Source organism: Pan paniscus, chromosome 18 (genome assembly GCF_029289425.2).
Source record: "Pan paniscus chromosome 18, NHGRI_mPanPan1-v2.0_pri, whole genome shotgun sequence".
Taxonomy (NCBI): Eukaryota; Metazoa; Chordata; class Mammalia; order Primates; family Hominidae; genus Pan; species Pan paniscus.
This window is the reverse complement of record NC_073267.2, coordinates 99257925-99274495: the sequence shown is the minus strand read 5'-3', so window position 1 is coordinate 99274495 and position 16571 is coordinate 99257925. Positions and strand designations below refer to the sequence as shown.

The following is a 16571-nucleotide window of genomic DNA, read 5'->3' as shown; positions in this document are numbered from 1 at the left end:
GTGACGTGCACAGCCCCGCGGCCGGCCGGGGCGGGCCAATGGCGGTGGCGGATACGGCGGGCCAATGGGCGGGAGCGTCTCATGCGGCCGGCTCCCGCCGCAGCCGCCGCTGGGTCCTGGAGCCAGAGGCCGCCCTGAAACGGTGCGCGATGGACCGAGGGCCCCAGCCGGGGAGGCGCCGCCGCCGAGCCCGCGGCCAGACGCCCCTTCAGTAGCGTCCGCACCGGGAGCCGCGGCTCTCGCCCGAGCCGTGGGCGCGCCCGAGGGGCGGGCTCGCCTCCCGCCGTCCCTCGCAGCTCTGCCGGGCCCGAGCCCGCGCCGCCGCCGCCGCCGCCGCCTTGCCGCTCGGGCCGCGCGGCCCGGGAAACGCGGCCGCGGGCTGCATGGGCAGCGCCCGCGCCCCGCCGCTGAGCCGTCGCGGAGCCGCGCAGCCCTCGGAGCACGGTGAGAGGCGCCGCTGGTCTGGGGGCGGTGGTCGGGGCGGGCACGGGGCATTCGCGCGGCCTTGCGGCCTGCAGGCCTTCCCCGGCGACGGTGCTGCGCCGCGGGCCTCCGGGCGAGCCTGGGGGGTCGGGGCCGGGTGGGCGGGGGTCTTTGGGGGCCCGGGGCGATCGTGAGGGGCCAATAATGGGTCCCGGAGCGGGCCTACGGGTCCGGGTTCGGGGCAGCCGGGGGTCTTTGGGGGCCCGGGGTGGCCGTGAGGGGCCCATAGGGGGCTCCGGGGCGGGCCTGGGAGGTCGGGGGAGCTTGGGTCGGCCGTAAGGGGCGGACGGGGGCTCCGGGCGGGCCTGGGTGGCCGGGGGCCCGCGGCGGCTCTGAGGGGCCGATTGGGGGCTCCGGGGCGGGCCTGGGGGCCGTGGGGGCCCGGGGCAGCCGTGAGAGGCGGACAGGGGGCTCCGGGGCGGGCCTCGGGGGCTCGGAGCGGCCGTGAGGGGCGGACGGGGGGCTCCGGGGCGGGCCTGCAGGTCTTGGGGACCTGAGGCTGCCAGGAGGGGCTGCCAGGGGGCGCTGGCCGGGCGCCGGGTTCTGCGGAGCTGGGGCGCCGACCTCTGACCCGCGAGAGGGGCGCCTTCGCGGTGCTGGTCGTAGTTGTTATTCTCAGCGTCCCTATTATTATCGCTGTTTTGAAATGAGAGCAGGCGGCTCTCGGGCTCCGAGCCGGAGGGGGAGGGCGAACTGGGGAGCTGGGGGCGTCGGGGTTGCAGGAGGCGCGCGTAGGCCGAGGAGGGGCAGGAATGCGGGCAGCCGTGTGGGGGGTGTTAGGGGGAGGGTAGGCGGGCGGGTGTGGGGGGTGGCTGGGAGGAAAGCGGTGGCGGTGGCGGCTGCAACAGCAGCTCTTGGCCTCAAGGAACAATGTGAGACGTTGCCTGAAATGTTAATTTCCGTTCCTCATTTCATCATCCCCTGGCAGGGCGGTAGCTGTGTGTGTGGTGTATGTGTGTGTGTGTGCGCGCGCGCGCGCGCCCGTGTGTGTGTGTGTGTGTGTGTATAGGGTTGGCCCTGCCACATTGATTCAGTCCCCTCTCAAAGAGGGATTGTACTGTTAACTCTTGTGTTTGTGTTATTTGGGAAGGTTGGTCGGGGGGAGTCTTGATTTTTCTCGTGGCTTGCTCTTTTCCTGGTGCCCCATTAAGATTTTCTGCTTCTGTTGTGTTTTTGGAAGGTTAGTGTTGTATATCAGCTTCCAAGAAGTTTTGGAAGAGGCTTGGGAAGATGAAGCTGGTCTAACAGCTCCCTATGCTTTAAAACTGTTTTCCTTCTATGTAACATGCTTCGGATTCATCGTTTTTGTAGGTTATGAGTAGTTTTGTATCCTTTTGCAAGAACAGGGTTTTATGGTAGAGAAATTAGATTTCAGGCTTTCTTACATGAGGAGAGAGTTTTATGCAGTCATTTGAGCAATATCCTTAACACTTGAAATGAGAAATAAAAGTGTGCACAGTTGTTGAACTGCAAAACTTAGAGAATCTTTTGATCCTTTTTGGGATGTTGAGACTTAGCCAAACATATAAGATGATATTACCTGTGGAAAAAGTGCCATCGAAACAGTTACTGTTTTTGTTGTGTGCAGACCTAGTCTATGGCATAACGTTCAAAATCGGAGACCCTGAGGCTGTTTCTTTGGTTTCTCTGAGACCTTGATTTCTCTTAGTAAGTATTGGCTGCCCTGGAAGACTTCGAGTTCTGTTAGAGAATGATTACAGAAGTCCTCTGATTTTACTCTGCAACTGTAGTTAAACTAGAAAAAAAGCGGGGGGGGGCGGATGTCTTGCTCAGCCTTCATTGTGACCCTTGCATTGGATCTCGTATAGTTGGTGTGGCCTCCCCCACCCTCCATTCAGCTGCTGTTCTCCTCTTTCTGTAGTTTCTCCCCGAAGAGCAGGATCTCCTTCGATAGGCTGGCCATCTGAATGGAACTGGATGGGAGGGAACAAAGACCAAGTTGCTGTGACGTTTTCTCTGTTCTTCGTGATGCCTCTTAAGTTTGTTGAAAAATTCCCCACAAGATAGTGCTAAATTTGACCTAAACTTGAAACTTTCAGCAGTTTTTTTCTTCTGTTCTATTTTTGCTGTAGTAAAATATACATAACACAATTTACCAGAATTTTGTTTTTAAAGGTGTCACCTTTAAAACCTGAGTTCCTCTTTTGCAGCTCTAATTTGCGTCAGCCTTCTAACTTGCATTGCCACCGCCAGATGCTTTTCTCTGGACTGGCCATGCTGGTCACCCCATACCAGCAGTGCCTTTCATCACACCCTCCCAGATGGGCTGTTGATGACGAGCGGCTGCCATGTTAGCTGTAATTACAGTGTTGATACGGTGACAAGTAGAACTCCCTACAAATAGAGTTAAGGAAACTATGCTATTTGTGTTGGACAATATTTTTCCAAGAAGTTTTTGTGCCCCTTTTTATTTTATTTTATTTTTATTTTTTTGGAGTCTCGCTCTGTCGCCCAGGCTGGAGTGCAGTGGCGCAATCTTGGCTCATTGCAACCTCCGTCTTCTGGGGTTCAAGCAGTTCTCTGCCTCAGCCTCCCGAGTAGCTGGGATTACAGGCGCCCACCGCCACGCCTGGCTAATTTTTGTATTTTTAGTAGAGATGGGGTTTCACCATGTTGGCCACGCTGGTCTTGAACTCCTAACCTTGTGATCCACCTGCCTTGGCCTCCCAAAGTGCTGGGATTACAGGTGTGAGCCACCACGCCCGGCCTCTTTTTGTGCCTTTTTAAGTAGATTTGACATAGAAAGGTTATGCTTCATCAAATATAAGAGGAGACTTATTTTGCATATGGGCAGAGAGCCCATCATCAATTAAATAACATAATTAGAGAGTATCAGTAAATGCTGGCTCAGAAAATAATCTGCATTTTGTTGCCAAAATAAGTGTTTTGATCTGTCCATTACCCTGTGTAACTCCCTTGATCCTCAAATCGTAAGTGTAATGGGTGAGTGTCTCTTAATAGCAAGGTATTTGTAGTTAATCGGTGAAAATGATGGTGCATCCTTGTCTGGTGGCTGCGTCAGTTTGTGACTCTTGTGTAGTCAGTGCTCTGTGAGAATTCAGTGTGGCCTGTTTGATAAACTTTATAGAAAAATGGAATGAATTCAAATAAAAGTTATTGTCTTGAAATTTTGAAATGTTTTCAGTGTGTGTTCTCTTAATTTGAAATTGCTTTTTTCTTTTTTCTTTTTTTTTTTTTGAGACGGAGTCTCGCTTTGTTGCCCAGGCTGGAGTGCAGTGGCGTGATCTCGACTCACTGCAACCTCCACCTCCTGGGTTTAAGCAATTCTCCTGCCTCAGCCTCCCAAGTAGCTGGGATTACAGACACCTCCTACCAAACACGGCTAATTTTTTTTTATTGTTAGTAGAGACTGGAGTTTCACCATGTTGGCCAGGCTGGTTTCAAACTCCTGACCTCAAGTGATCCACCTGCCTCGGCCTCCCAAAGTGCTGGGATTATAGACGTGAGCCACCATGCCTGGCCTCAAATGTTATTTTTATGATAACGTCCCAAATGGTGACTGTGGCCTAACTCTGATACCATGCCCCATTCTCGACCCTGCCCCAAGCTTCCAGTCATTCTGGCTGCGTTGGCCTTGCCTTTCCTCAGTTGGGTCATGTGCCATAGTTTGTGGCATGGCCTCGACATACCTCGCTGCCATCTCATGCAGATCCCCCCAAACTCCAAGATAACTCCTACTCAGCCTTTGCGTCTTAGTGTAATATCACTTCCTTTAGTAAGTCTTTTTTTTTTTTTTGAGGCAGGGTCTCGGTGTGTTGCTCAGGCTGGAGTGCAGCGGCCAGTTGCGTGAACATGGCTCCCTTCAGTCTCGACTCCCTGAGCTGAAGCGATCCTCCCACCTCAGACTCCTGAGTAGCTGGGACCACAGGCATGTGCCGCCGTGCCCAGCTAATTTATTTTACTTTTTGTAGAAACAGGGTCTTCCTGTGTTGTGTAGGCCTCAGCCTTCTGGGCTTGGCTTACCTCAGTCTCCTGAAGTGTTGGGATTATAGGCATGAGCCACTGTGCTCGGCCCCCATTTGTTTTCATTACAAGTTTGCTTTTGTAACTTAGATAAAGGTGGGAAGACAGTTTTCACAATTAAGGCAGAACAGGAGATAAAGAAACACAAAGGGAGAGTTGTCTTTGTGGGAAGAAAGTGCTTTCTGTGAAAGCACTTTTAGCAGGACTGCTGTTTTCAGGCCAGAGTAGAAGGGCCAGAAGCAGTTTTTATTCAGATTTCCTCATCGTTTCCATCAAGGTCTCAGTGACTGTAAAGGATGGGTTGAAATCAGTCCGGACTGAGTGTGGTTTGCTGCTGCTGCTTATGAGGATTAAGTGTCTCGTTTGTCCGGAGGCCCCTCTGGTCACATGTAGCTGAGCAGGTGGAGTGATAAGAAAGTTTTAGCATTTTAATGAAGAAAAAATGATCTCTTTGGAGGGAAAGACAACGAAATGGAGGTGTGCCCTATTGATTTTTTTCTGTATGTTTAGGTTTTCAAAGTTTCTTTTTAAATGAAACTGTTATGTAATTGGCAAAAGTTTGCTTTTTAAAGACGAATTGTGGGTATATTTGGGAGATTGCGACTTGTTTTAGATTTTTGGGTTTACAGTAAGGGGCTAGGGTATTTGGTGGAGGGGAACTGGTTGATTGTGGTTGAAAACATTCAGATACTATTCTAGCTCTAAGAAACCTCACAGTTTTGTTTTGTTTTGAGACAGAGTCTCTGTCACCTAGGCTGGAGTGCAGTGGCACGATCTTGGCTCATAGCAACCTCTGCCTCCCGGATTCAAGTGATTCTTCTGCCTCAGCCTCCCGAGTAGCTGGGACTACAGGCCCATACCACCATGCCCAGTTAGTTTTGTTTTGTTTTGTTTTGTTTTTAAAGTAGAGATGGGGTTTCGCCATGTTGGTCAGGCTGGTCTGGAACCCCTGACCTCAGGTGATCCAGCCGTCTTGGCCTCCCAAAGTGCTGGGATTACAGGTGTGAACTACCGCGCCTAGCCAGAAACCCCACAGTTCTAAAGCTGGCTCTGTGAATAAAGGGTTAAGAGGGTTTTCAGTGTGAAAATAAAAGTAAGCCGTCCTGTCTGTATGGCTGAGATTTTTCAGGGGCCTAGAGGACTGAATCCTGTTGAGTGAAAATCCAGTCTTCTGGGCTTCCCCACACCCGCTTTCTCTCTTCCTCTTGGAGGTCAAGGTTGAGGCAGTTGTCAGGGTGCCGCTGTCTCAGTTACAGCGTCCTTGTGGCTGGCGGAGGGTGAGACCTGTTTCCAGGCCTGTCCTTCGCATCTGTGCAGTGAATTATTTATTATCCTGGAAATCTGTAGGGCTCTTTTTTCCACGTGTAAAGCAACCAATGTGTACCTGTTCATTATTTGAAAATGTTGGCTTTTTCTCAACAAACCATTTTTATAACATATGAAAATTTCTTTTGTCATGGTAAAATTCAGAAGACTTTCCCCTTCATTACTTAACTCTAAAAAATGTGACTTTTAAGAATGGCTGAAATTGAAATGTTATTTGTAAATGCCTAATAACTTTATGATATCAGAGGTTATTTTTTATGTAAAATTAGCAAATAAACCTCTTTTCTTGGTGCATTGATAGTAAGTTGCCCTTCCTCTACTCCCTGTGGCTCTTTTCAGACTTAGGATGCTAATGGCTTAGAATAAGGAATGCAGTATTTCCAAGTAAAGGGAAGATTGCGTAGGCTGCTTGGTTCCTGAGGTTTTACTAGAGTTAGGATTAGCTTACCGCTGCATTCATATCTGGCACAATCAAAGAAGACTTTGGTTTAATTCTGGATGATGATGTAAACTTGAAATCATTATGGCTGTACTGTTTAAACTTATCTAAAATAGAGAAGGTAAGACGCAGTGAAGGACCTTATTTTTCTCTTAAGAAATCAAGCTTTGTTAGTATCCACCATGTTTCTAGATGTGGTTTTACATCTTGCAAAACAGGAAATAAAAGTAAAAAACCAAAAAAACCCCAGAGCACCGCTCTTGAAAGGATTAAGTTTTTAAAAATGATTTTGACTAAGATGTCTGGCTGATTAAAGGATGTGCAGAGCACTGAATAACCTTTGCCTTTTCTGATGGTGACAAAGAAGAAATCCAGCTTTCAGGCAGCCGAAGAGCGTCTCGGGAGCTTGTAGTGTTAGTATTCCACAGCCCCACAGTTGATTCGGATTTCAAGGAATTTTTAGACTTTGTGGATTTTTTCTTCACTAGAATTGTATGTTTGGCTCGTAATTTATTTAAATTACATACATAGATATTTTTGTTACTTTGAGAATAGTCTATCTGAAATTTGAAGTTCTTTAGAGCTTAATATATTAAATATGCTAACACTCAAAACATTTTCTTTCTTTCTTCTTTTTTTTTTTTTGAGACGGAGTTTCCCTCTTGTTGCCCAGGCATGATCTTGGCTCACCGCAACCTCCGCCTCCCGGGTTCAGGCGATTCTCGTACCTCATCTTCCCGAGTAGCTGGGATTACAGGCACGCGCCACCACTCCTGGCTAATTTTGTATTTTTTGTAGAGACGGGGTTTCTCCATGTTGATCAGGCTGGTCTCAACCTCCCGACCTCAGGTGATCTGCCTGCCTTGGCCTCCCAAAGTGCTGGGATTACAGGCGTGAGCCACCATGCCCGGCCTAAACATTTTCTCACAGGCATTTTTCCCCTGACACATGCGAGAGGTATCTTTGAATTGTATCCTTTATCTTTTAGTGTGAAACTCAGAAGAGTGATGCACGCTTGCACTTACAGTTCAGGTAAAATGTTAAGCATATTCAATGAGATTTACATTCATGCTTGATTTTTCTTTGGCAAAGTCGGTAGATCTGATTCTGCTAAAGTTGGGTTCTCACCAGATGACTGGCTTTTAAAAGAAGATGATGTTGAAACTGACTCTTGTAAAAAAGGACATTTAGTAGAAGCTAATGGTACGGTGAAGTTTTAGAGAGTTGAGGAGAAAATCTGTCTTAGAACTTAATCTGTGCCTTTTCCTTAATAGCTTTCTTCTAAGCCCATAAATACATTGGTTCAGGGGGATGAGTGAAGGCAAATGGAGGGTGTGGAAGGGAGACAGAGAACAGCTCTTGGGCGTTGGAGAAGTGCTGGGACTTGTGTCAGTGCTGCCCGTGTTGGTTTTCCAGCGCTGCTGTAACTAACCACCATACCCTTAGATTTATTGTTTTATAGTTCTGTTGATTAGAAGCCTAACATGATCTGCCTGGGCTAAAATCTGGGTAGGTAGGGCTGGTTCCTTCTGGAGGCTCCAGGGGAGAATCTGTGTTCTTGTCTTTTCCGTGTTCCAGAGGCTGCCTGCATTCGGCCTGTAGTGCTTTCCTCAGTCTTCAAAGCCAGCCTCATGGCATCTCTCTGACTCCTGCTGCCCACCCGCTTTTTTGGAGAGTCTCGGCTCTGTTGCCCAGGCTGGAGTGCAGTGGCACAATCAAGGCTCACTGCAGCGTCGACCTCCTGGGCTCAATCAATCCTCCCGCCTCAGCCCCCCAATAGTGCTGGAATTACAGGCATGGAGCCACTGTGCCTGGCCCTTGTTTCACTTTTGGATCCTTGTGGTTACACATTGGGCCCACCCGAACACTGCAGGGTCATCTCCCTCTCTGCTGATTAGTAACCTCAGTTCCTTTTTCCACGTAACCTAAGGCATTCACAGGTTCCAGGGGTGAGCAAGCTGGAGGTTTTTCCAATAATGTTCCCTTGCTGTCCTCAGATGCCATCCAGGATCCCACATTGCATTTAGTTGTCATGTCTCCTTAATCTCGTCTGTAACCATTTCTCAGAGTTTCCCTGTTTTTCATGACCTTGGCAGTTTTGATGAGGGCAGTCATCGTTTTTTTATGTCTTTGTGACTGACCATTCACACATTGGCATGTTTGTAAAGCACGGTGTGGCTGACATGTGGCTCACCTGACTGCTTTTCCAAATGGGGTGCAGTGTGCTCTACAGTGGGAGAACAGCTTTGTGTCTTCTTTTAGCTGGAAGGAGCTACATGTTTTATAGAAGGGACTTCTGAAACTAGACAAACTCTGCTTTTTCTGACGTTTCACTGATTTCCTTCACAGATGTTCATTGGCTGCTCACTGGGTGCAGTGCTGTGGCCTCCTATTCTGAGATCTGGGAGAAAGATGCATTTAGTTGACTAAAGCTTGCATTAAATATTGGTTCTTATGAAAAGAGAGATCATAGATCAGAGGCGAGAAAGGCTCTGTGACCTGGGAGATTTAAGGGAAGAAGTGCTATTTTTTTTTTTTTAACTGTAAGCTATGTTTCTGTTTTAAAAAAAGAATCAGTAGAATGTCACTGCAGGAATCAGAGTAAGGGCATCTTCGACTTCGGGAAGGCTGGGGACAAAGGCTGGGAAGGCCGCATGTAACGTGAGAATGTCAGCCAGACGTGTCTGAACACGAAAGCCCATCCAAGAAGATGGAAGATGGCAGCAGATTAACCTGGAAGCATGACTGGAGTTGGGTTGTGTAGGGTTTGCAATGATAGACCTGAATTTCATTTGCTTACTTGTTTTGAGGCAGAAGATGATGTGTCAGAGTTTGCAGGCGGCGGATGCCTAGATGAAAGCACTGGCTTTGCAACACCATGGTGCCTAAATGGTTCTTTTTTTGAGACAAGGTCTTGCTCTGTCACTCAGGGTGGAGTGCAGTGGCGTGACCATAGCTCACTGCAGCCTTGAGCTTCTGGGCTCAAGTGAGCTTCCTGCGTCAACTTCATGAGTGGCTAGAACTACAGGCGTGCGCTAATTTAAAAAAATTCTTTGTAGAAATGGGGTTTCGCTATGTGTCTTAGGCTGATGTTGAACTCCTGGCCTCAAGTAGTCCTCCTGCCTCAGCCTCCCAAAGTGCTGGGATTACAGGCACAAGACATCACATGCAGCCTTAAGAAGATCCCTACAAGAGAACCTGGAGAAACTTGAAATAGGGAAGGGGACTCGAAAGCACACTGTGTAGGCGAATTGTGAAGACTTCATGGTGTTAACTGGTATTCATTAAAAAGACTTGGAAAAAGAGAAGATGAATTGATTCCCAGTGGAGGGAAAGGGGCAAACATTAGTTAGGAGAGTGGCTTTGTGAAAGGATAGAGCAAAGGAGACAGAAAAGAAAGCAGGAATGGGGAACGGGGTGGTGGGGCAGAAGCTGGGTGCTGTTTATTTTGTGCCTACTGTGTGTCACTCTCCATTCTCTGCCCTGGGGACATTTGACAGATGTGGACGTCACTGGTGTCATTTGCCCACATTCTGGAGGGAGAAGTGGGCATCTCAGTTGAGGAAAGGAAATGGCTATCTGGGGAATTCTTGAGGGGCACAGCCCAGGACGGAGCCTTGTGTTAGATGGGTACCTGCTGGCTCTGCTCAGCTCGGCAGATGTGTTGCCTAAATGACTTTAATGGCCAAGGCAGACTGGTATTTGCCCTCAGATATTTTGTCAGGACAGTGTAAAATGTGGGCCAAGATAGTGGTTTTGGGTCCAAACAGAAGGGGGTTAGAGATTTTGGAGGTTGAAGCCTGCTGCTAGAAGCAGTATAGAAAGAAGAACGGGGATTCTGTTTGCCCAAATACATGGTTAGGCTCATCTTGGACTTGTTTTTGTTTTATATCTTCTGTTACTTCTATGCACATATTAATAGATACCTAATTAATATTTGGTTGGAAATCTTAAAAGTTAGGATTTTTTTTTTCTTTTTTTTTTTGAGATGGAGTCTCACTCTGTCGCCCAGGCTGGAGTGCAGTGGTGTGATCTCGGCTCACTGCAACCTCCGCCTCCTGGGTTCACACGATTCTCCTGCCTCAGCCTCCCGAGTAGCTGGGACTACAGGCACCCACCACCACGCCCGGCTAATTTTTTTGTATTTTTAATAGAGTCAGGGTTTCGCCATGTTAGCCAGAATGGTCTCAATCTCCTGACCTTGTGATCCACCCGCCTTGGCCTCTCAAAGTGCTGGGATTACAGGCGTCAGCCATCACGCCTGGCCTAAAAGTTAGGATTTTTAAAAAGGCTTGTGGTCTGAGAAGGAAGGCAATAATACTTGGCAGGAAAGACTTAATTTTTTTTTTTTTTGAGACTGAGTCTTGCTCTGTTGCCCAGGCTGGAGTGCAATGACACGATCTCAGCTCACTGCAACCTCTGCCTCTCGGGTTCAAGCAATTCTCCTGCCTCAGCCTCCCGAGTAGCTGGGATTAGATGTGTGTGCCATCACGCCCGGCTAATTTTTTTTTTTTTTGAGATGGAGTCTCGCTCTGTCACCCAGGCTGGAGTGCAGTGGCACAATCTCGGCTCACTGCAAGCTCCGCCTCCCAGGTTCATGCCATTCTCCTGCCTCAGCCTCCCGAGTAGCTGGGACTACAGGCACCTGCCACCACGCCCGGCTAATTTTTTGTATTTTTAGTGGAGATGGGGTCTCACTGTGTTAGCCAGGATGGTCTCAATCTCCTGAACTCGTGATCCGCCCCCTCGGCCTCCCAAAGTGCTGGGATTACAGGTGTGAGCCACTGCATCTGGCCTTTTTAAAATTTAATTTAATTTTTTTTTGGGGGGGCGGAGTTTCGCTCTTGTTGCCCAGGCTGGAGTGCAGTGGTGTGATCTCAGCTCACTGCAACCTCCGCCTCCTGGGTTCAAATGATTCTCTTGCCTCAGCCTCCAGAATAGCTGGGATTACAGGCATGTGCCACCACGCCCAGCTAATTTTTTTGTATTTTTAGTAGACATGGGGTTTCTCCGTGTTGGTCAGGCTGGTCTCAAACTCCCGACCTCAGATGATCCGCCTGCCTCGGCCTCCCTAAGTGCTGGGATTGCAGGTGTGAGCCACTGCGCCAGGCCTAGATATTTTTTATATCAGGTCACATGTGTTTTATCTAGGAGGCAAACTTTCCTTGTAATTAGTGTTTTTCTTTTTCCTTTTTTTGTTTTTGTTTGAGCGGAGTCTCGCCACTGCGTCTGGCCGTCATTAATGTTTTTCTAGTGATGTTGCACTCTCTTGACGTCAGTTAACTGTGACCTGAATCTTCAGGGACTGGGTTGGGTTGTGGGGTAGGTGGTGGCGTGACTTGCTGTTGATGGGACTGCTGTCCACAGGAACAGGAGGACCCACTAGTTACACAGCTGCCAAAGGTGTGGGTCTTGAGGCCCGAAGGTTGAGGTTGCAGTGAGCTGAGATCATGCCACTGGTCTCTAGCCCCGGTGACAGAGTGAGAACATCTCAAAAAAGAAAAGAAAAAGTGTTGGGTCATTATTTACACACCCAACAAGTGAAAGGTCTGGAGGGCCCAAGTGAGGACAGCTCAGTTCAGACATGTTTAACCTCCAGATTACCTCATCCTTGAGAAATTTAGGAATAATCCCAGTGTCAGTCTTCGGAGGTGTGGTTCTTTGATGTTAGTCATGGGAATAAGGAATTTGCATTAAGCCTCAAGAGTTGTGGAAAGTCCTAATGAGAAATGTCACGGGCAGAAACTGCCACCCGCTTTAGTGGTGCAGGTGATGGCTGTGCCGGAGAGCTGCGCGTAGCCGGCTGCTGGAGGAGAGGACGTGGCCTCCACAGGCAGCTTCGCGCTGGGGGGTGACTGTTGGAGGGCAGCGGGGATGAAAGGGACACATTTGTATGATGCTCAGTTGTCAGCAGGATGTCCAGGTTGCTTTTTTGGAGGGCAGTGGGTCCTTGAGACCTTGAGACCCATTCTCTTTGGAAAGTAATGAGTTACCGGGTGGGGGCTGCAGGAGGATGTTCAGTTGTGGTGTGGAGGCGTCGGGTTGCCTTACCTCAGAGAGATCTTTTTTCCTATGAGTTGTGTAGAAGAGGATGTCTTCCATAGATTTGAAGGACATTAAAAAAAAAACCAACCCCAATGTGGCTTTTCTTCTTTCTCACTAGGGTGATAGTCCTACGTGCATGTCTGTTTCCTGGACCCTGGATGTGAAAATGGGGTCCTTGAAGGCACTGGGAGTGTTTCTCTGCTGGCCCCAGAGGCCTGTGTGTGCTGCTGACCAGGCAGCTGGGCCACTGTCACTGTGCCCTGACAACAGTGTTGGGAACTGTTCCTGAAAGTGTTAAACAAAATTTCAGTTTATTAAGCGCTCCTCTCATTAAGCCATTGTTTTATTTTTCTTTTTTGATTTTTTTTGGGCTTCTTTTGAAGCCATAATAAATTGGAATAGAAAGAATACATACCAAGAAACAAATATTAGGTCTGATTTTTTTATTTTTTGTTATTATTTTTGAGATGGAGTCTTGCTCTGTCCCTAGACTGGAGTGCAGTGGCGTGATCTTGGCTCACTGAAACCTTCGCCTCCTGCGTTCAAGCAGTTCTCCTGCCTGCCACCACACCTGGCTGATTTTTGAATTTTTAGTAGAGTTGGGGTTTCACCATGTTGGCCAGGCTGGTCTTGAACTCCTGACCTCAGGTGATGTACCTGCTCAGACTCCCAAAGTGCTGGGATTACAGGCATGAGCCACCGCGCCCGGCCTCTCCAATATTTTTATTATTAAAATGCTAAATACTGCCGGGCGCCTGTAATCTCAGCTACTCGGGAGGGTGAGGCAGGAGAATTGGTTGAACCCAGGAGGTGGAGGTTGCAGTGAGCCAGGATCGCACCACTGCACTCCAGCCTGGGTGACAGAGTGAGACGCCATCTCAGAAAGAAAAAAATTACGCGTGGTGGCCCATGCCTGTCATCCCAGCTACTGAGGAGGCTGAGGCAGGAGAATCGCTTGAATATGGGAGGTGGAGGTTGCAGTGAGCCGAGATGGTGCCACTGCACTCCAGCTTGGGCACCAGAGCGAGACTCTTGTCTCCAAAAAAAAAAAAGGGGGGAAATGACTTAAAGGTGATGCTTTTATACTTCTATTGTGCCTGTTTTCTGAGATATAAATTTAACTAGCTAATTCTCTCGTGTTTTAAGTAGTAGACAAAGACAAGACCAAAAGAGAACCTTTTTCTCTGTGTTTCTTACTCCGTCTGCTTTTATTAATAGATGCTCACGGTGTGGTCTTCCACTCACTTCCCCTTTCATCTCTGAGCTTAACGAGCTCCTTGTATTATAGATTGTTACCATATCTGTGCCCGTGTATAAACGTGTGTTGTGTGTTACGCGATACTGTGAGATGAGTCTGCCCAGAGGGACTCTGAAGTCAGGACTGTGTCTTTTCCACACCTCTCCACCCCAGCTGTCATCATGCCTCTGAGAGAACCAGATTCAGAGTGTGGTGAGGGGAGGATGAAGTGGTTTGGGGTGGGCCGTGGGCCCCCATCTCTTTGCTGGAAATGTAGTATACCTCTAGGATATGTGTCCAAACTGTTGGCTGTGAGACCAAGGAGGAGAAGTCTTTTTTGGCAGGCTAGTCCCTGCGGCTTGAGGTCTCAGTGTCTGTAACTGCCAGGCTGCAGAGCCCCACCTGGCTGAGTCAGGAGTGTGTTGTAACCTGCCCACCTGCCCAGGCTGGTTAGAAGCAAGCGTAGGCATTGGGTCTGCCTGTCCTGGTCCAGGCACCTCTCCTGGTTTGGCCAGGTTTTGGTTTGTATTTATTCCTGATGTTGACGTGTAAATGATATCGTTACAAAGCAGGTAGTTTGCTTTGCTATTCTACGAATAACCCAAGAACCTGAGGATAATAGGACACGTTAACAGTCTCCTAGTTAAGAGTTCTGTTTCTGTGACTTCAGGGGACATATGACCATCCCGATTGTGGTGGGTTATTAAGGCTGTGACAAGTCACAGGTGGCTTTAGGGATGTCAAAGATAGGCAAAGATAGGTTCATTTGAATTTGATTTCATCTTTTGAGAATGGGTTGCTATACCTGAAATTGGCTTTGTAGTTTTGGTATTTTGATGTGAGAAGGCATTGGCTGAATTTTTTTTGTTCTCATAATTTGCATATTTTCTGTGTTTTCTCCATTGTTTGGCTCAGTTGTTTTCTTTTTCTTTTTTTTTTTTTTTTTTGAGACACAGTCTCGCTCTATCACTCAGGCTGCAGTGCAGTGGCGTGATCTTGGCTCCCTGCAACCTCTGCCTCCCGGTTTCAAGCACTTCATCTGCCTCAGCCTCCCAAGTAGCTGGGACTACAGGTGCCCACCACCACGCCTGGTTAATTTTTAAATTTTTTTAGTAGAGACAGGGTTTCACCATGTTGGCCAGGCTGGTCTTGAACTCCTCACCTCAATTGATCCACCCACCCTGGCTTCCCAAAGTGCTGGGATTCCAGGTGTGAGCCACCGCTCCCGGCCTCCCAAAATGCTGAGATTACAGGTGTGAGCCCCCGCACCTGGCCGGGGTCAGTTGTTTTCGTGTTCCTTATCCCTCTTTAAACTTGGGAGAGCATTTTGTGTTTCGTAGAGATATCACAGCAAAGAACAGAATTTTGATTGTAATTGTTTGTTGTTGACTTGCTTTAGTACTGTTTTCAGACTTCCAGTGTGAACGATAAAAGATTGTCTTAAAATTTTAGGAAAAATTATCTCTTGTGTGGGTAGTGAATAAATAATTAGCATTAATGTTACCGATGTCTTCTACCTAGTTCTTTATCAAAATCTTTTCTTGACTGCAATATTTCATTTTAATAGAGAATAATTTTCATGTGAAACTGGTTGCTTTATATTTTCTTTCTGGTTGCTATAGAAACAGTGCAGCGTGGTGGGTTATGGGGCTTTTATGAGGGAGCTCTCTGGGAGGCAGCAGTCACCTGGTGACGAGGGAGGGGAATGGAATTGTCTTCTTTCACATCCCAGCTTGGCCACGGAGCCTCAGGAGCTGCATCATCAGAATGATTGGATTTTCTTGTCCGTCCAGCTTAAATGCTGTGGGCTTTGTTCTCCAGTGGAGTGGTCATTGCCTTTTTTCCTACCTGTGAGTTAGTCCATCTCTCCAACCCACTGACGACCCAAGAGCTCCCCAGCCTTTCTCTGCCCGTCACAGTCAAGAGGGTCTGTTGGAAAATTACTGACTGAACAACAGATGCCAGAGATTGCCCTGAATTGTGGAAGTCCCGGCTGCCACCCCCTTACTTGAGATCCTCATCTCACTGCACCAGCAGGGGTGAGGAGAGGGCAGGGGTAGCCCTGCACAAAGCTGGGGAAGAAAGGAGGCAGCTCCCGGCCAGGCAGGGCCCAGCTTTCCTTCTAGATCATCAGCACAAATTTGTGTTTGAAGATTTAACTTACATTTTATTTTTTTATTTGGATGATACATCTTTAAGTTTTGGGTTGTTATGCAGTGTTCTGAGGATTGACGTTGGTGGCATATGTAACCTTGAAGGCAGCATTTTGTTAATTATAAAAAACTTGGAATATAGTGATTGAGTATGAAATAATTGAAGCTGTGAGTTCAGTTATGAAGAACTTGGTCTCGGAGTCTCTCTGAGCTTGGGAGGCTGCCTTGGTCTCAGTGGGGTTGGCATCATGTGTGTTGGTGGTAGGTTGGAAAGAGCATTTGGAGTTCTGAAGAGTGACCTGTGCTCCCTTTCTGGCAACCAGTCATTATTTGTGCATGGAAGGAAGTAGCATGGACGAAAGCTTTTCTTTCAAATGGGATGATGTGTGGGGGTGTATTTCTGGTCTTAATTTTTTTTTTTTTTTTTTTTTTTTTTTACATAAGGTAGAGACAGGGTCTCACTGTGTTGCCCAGGCTGGTCTCAAGGTCCTGAGCTCAGTCATTCCTTCCACCTTGGCCTCCCATAGTGCTGGGATTACAGGCATGAGTCGCCATGCCAGGCCAGTGTATTTATTTTCTACTGCTGTGTAACAAATTGACACACAACACATTTATTATCTCACAGTTTCTGTGGGTTGGAAGTCTGGGCACAGCTTAGTGGGATCCTCTGCTCAGGGTTTCATCTGGTTGCAATCTAGGTGTTGGGTGGGACTGTGATCTCATCAGAGGCTCGAGTGGGGGATGGTGTGCCTTTGAGCTCTTTCAGGTTGTGGCAGAAGTTATCTCTTGCTGATTGTGGGACGGAAGTCTTTGTTTTCTTGTTGGCTGTCCCCTGCGGTCTCCTCTTGACTCTTAGAGGCCCCCTGTACTTGCTTGGCACATG

At 48.2% G+C, this 16571-nt stretch overlaps 1 protein-coding gene across 10 annotated transcripts in view; it reads left to right on the top strand.

Annotated features, from left to right (window-relative positions):
- Nucleotides 1-104: 104 nt before the first annotated feature.
- ANKRD11 (ankyrin repeat domain containing 11) overlaps nt 105-16571 on the top strand; it is a 222184-nt gene continuing 205717 nt past the window's right edge. For 5 of the 10 annotated variants that reach the window (XM_034941079.3, XM_034941071.4, XM_055099351.2 and 2 more), the window contains exon 1: nt 130-444. The gene's annotated coding sequence lies outside the window, so the exon portion shown is untranslated. Of the gene's footprint in view, nt 445-16571 lie in introns of all 10 variants that reach the window. The other 5 variants (XM_063597828.1, XM_034941072.4, XM_055099350.2 and 2 more) reach the window with 3 other exon arrangements.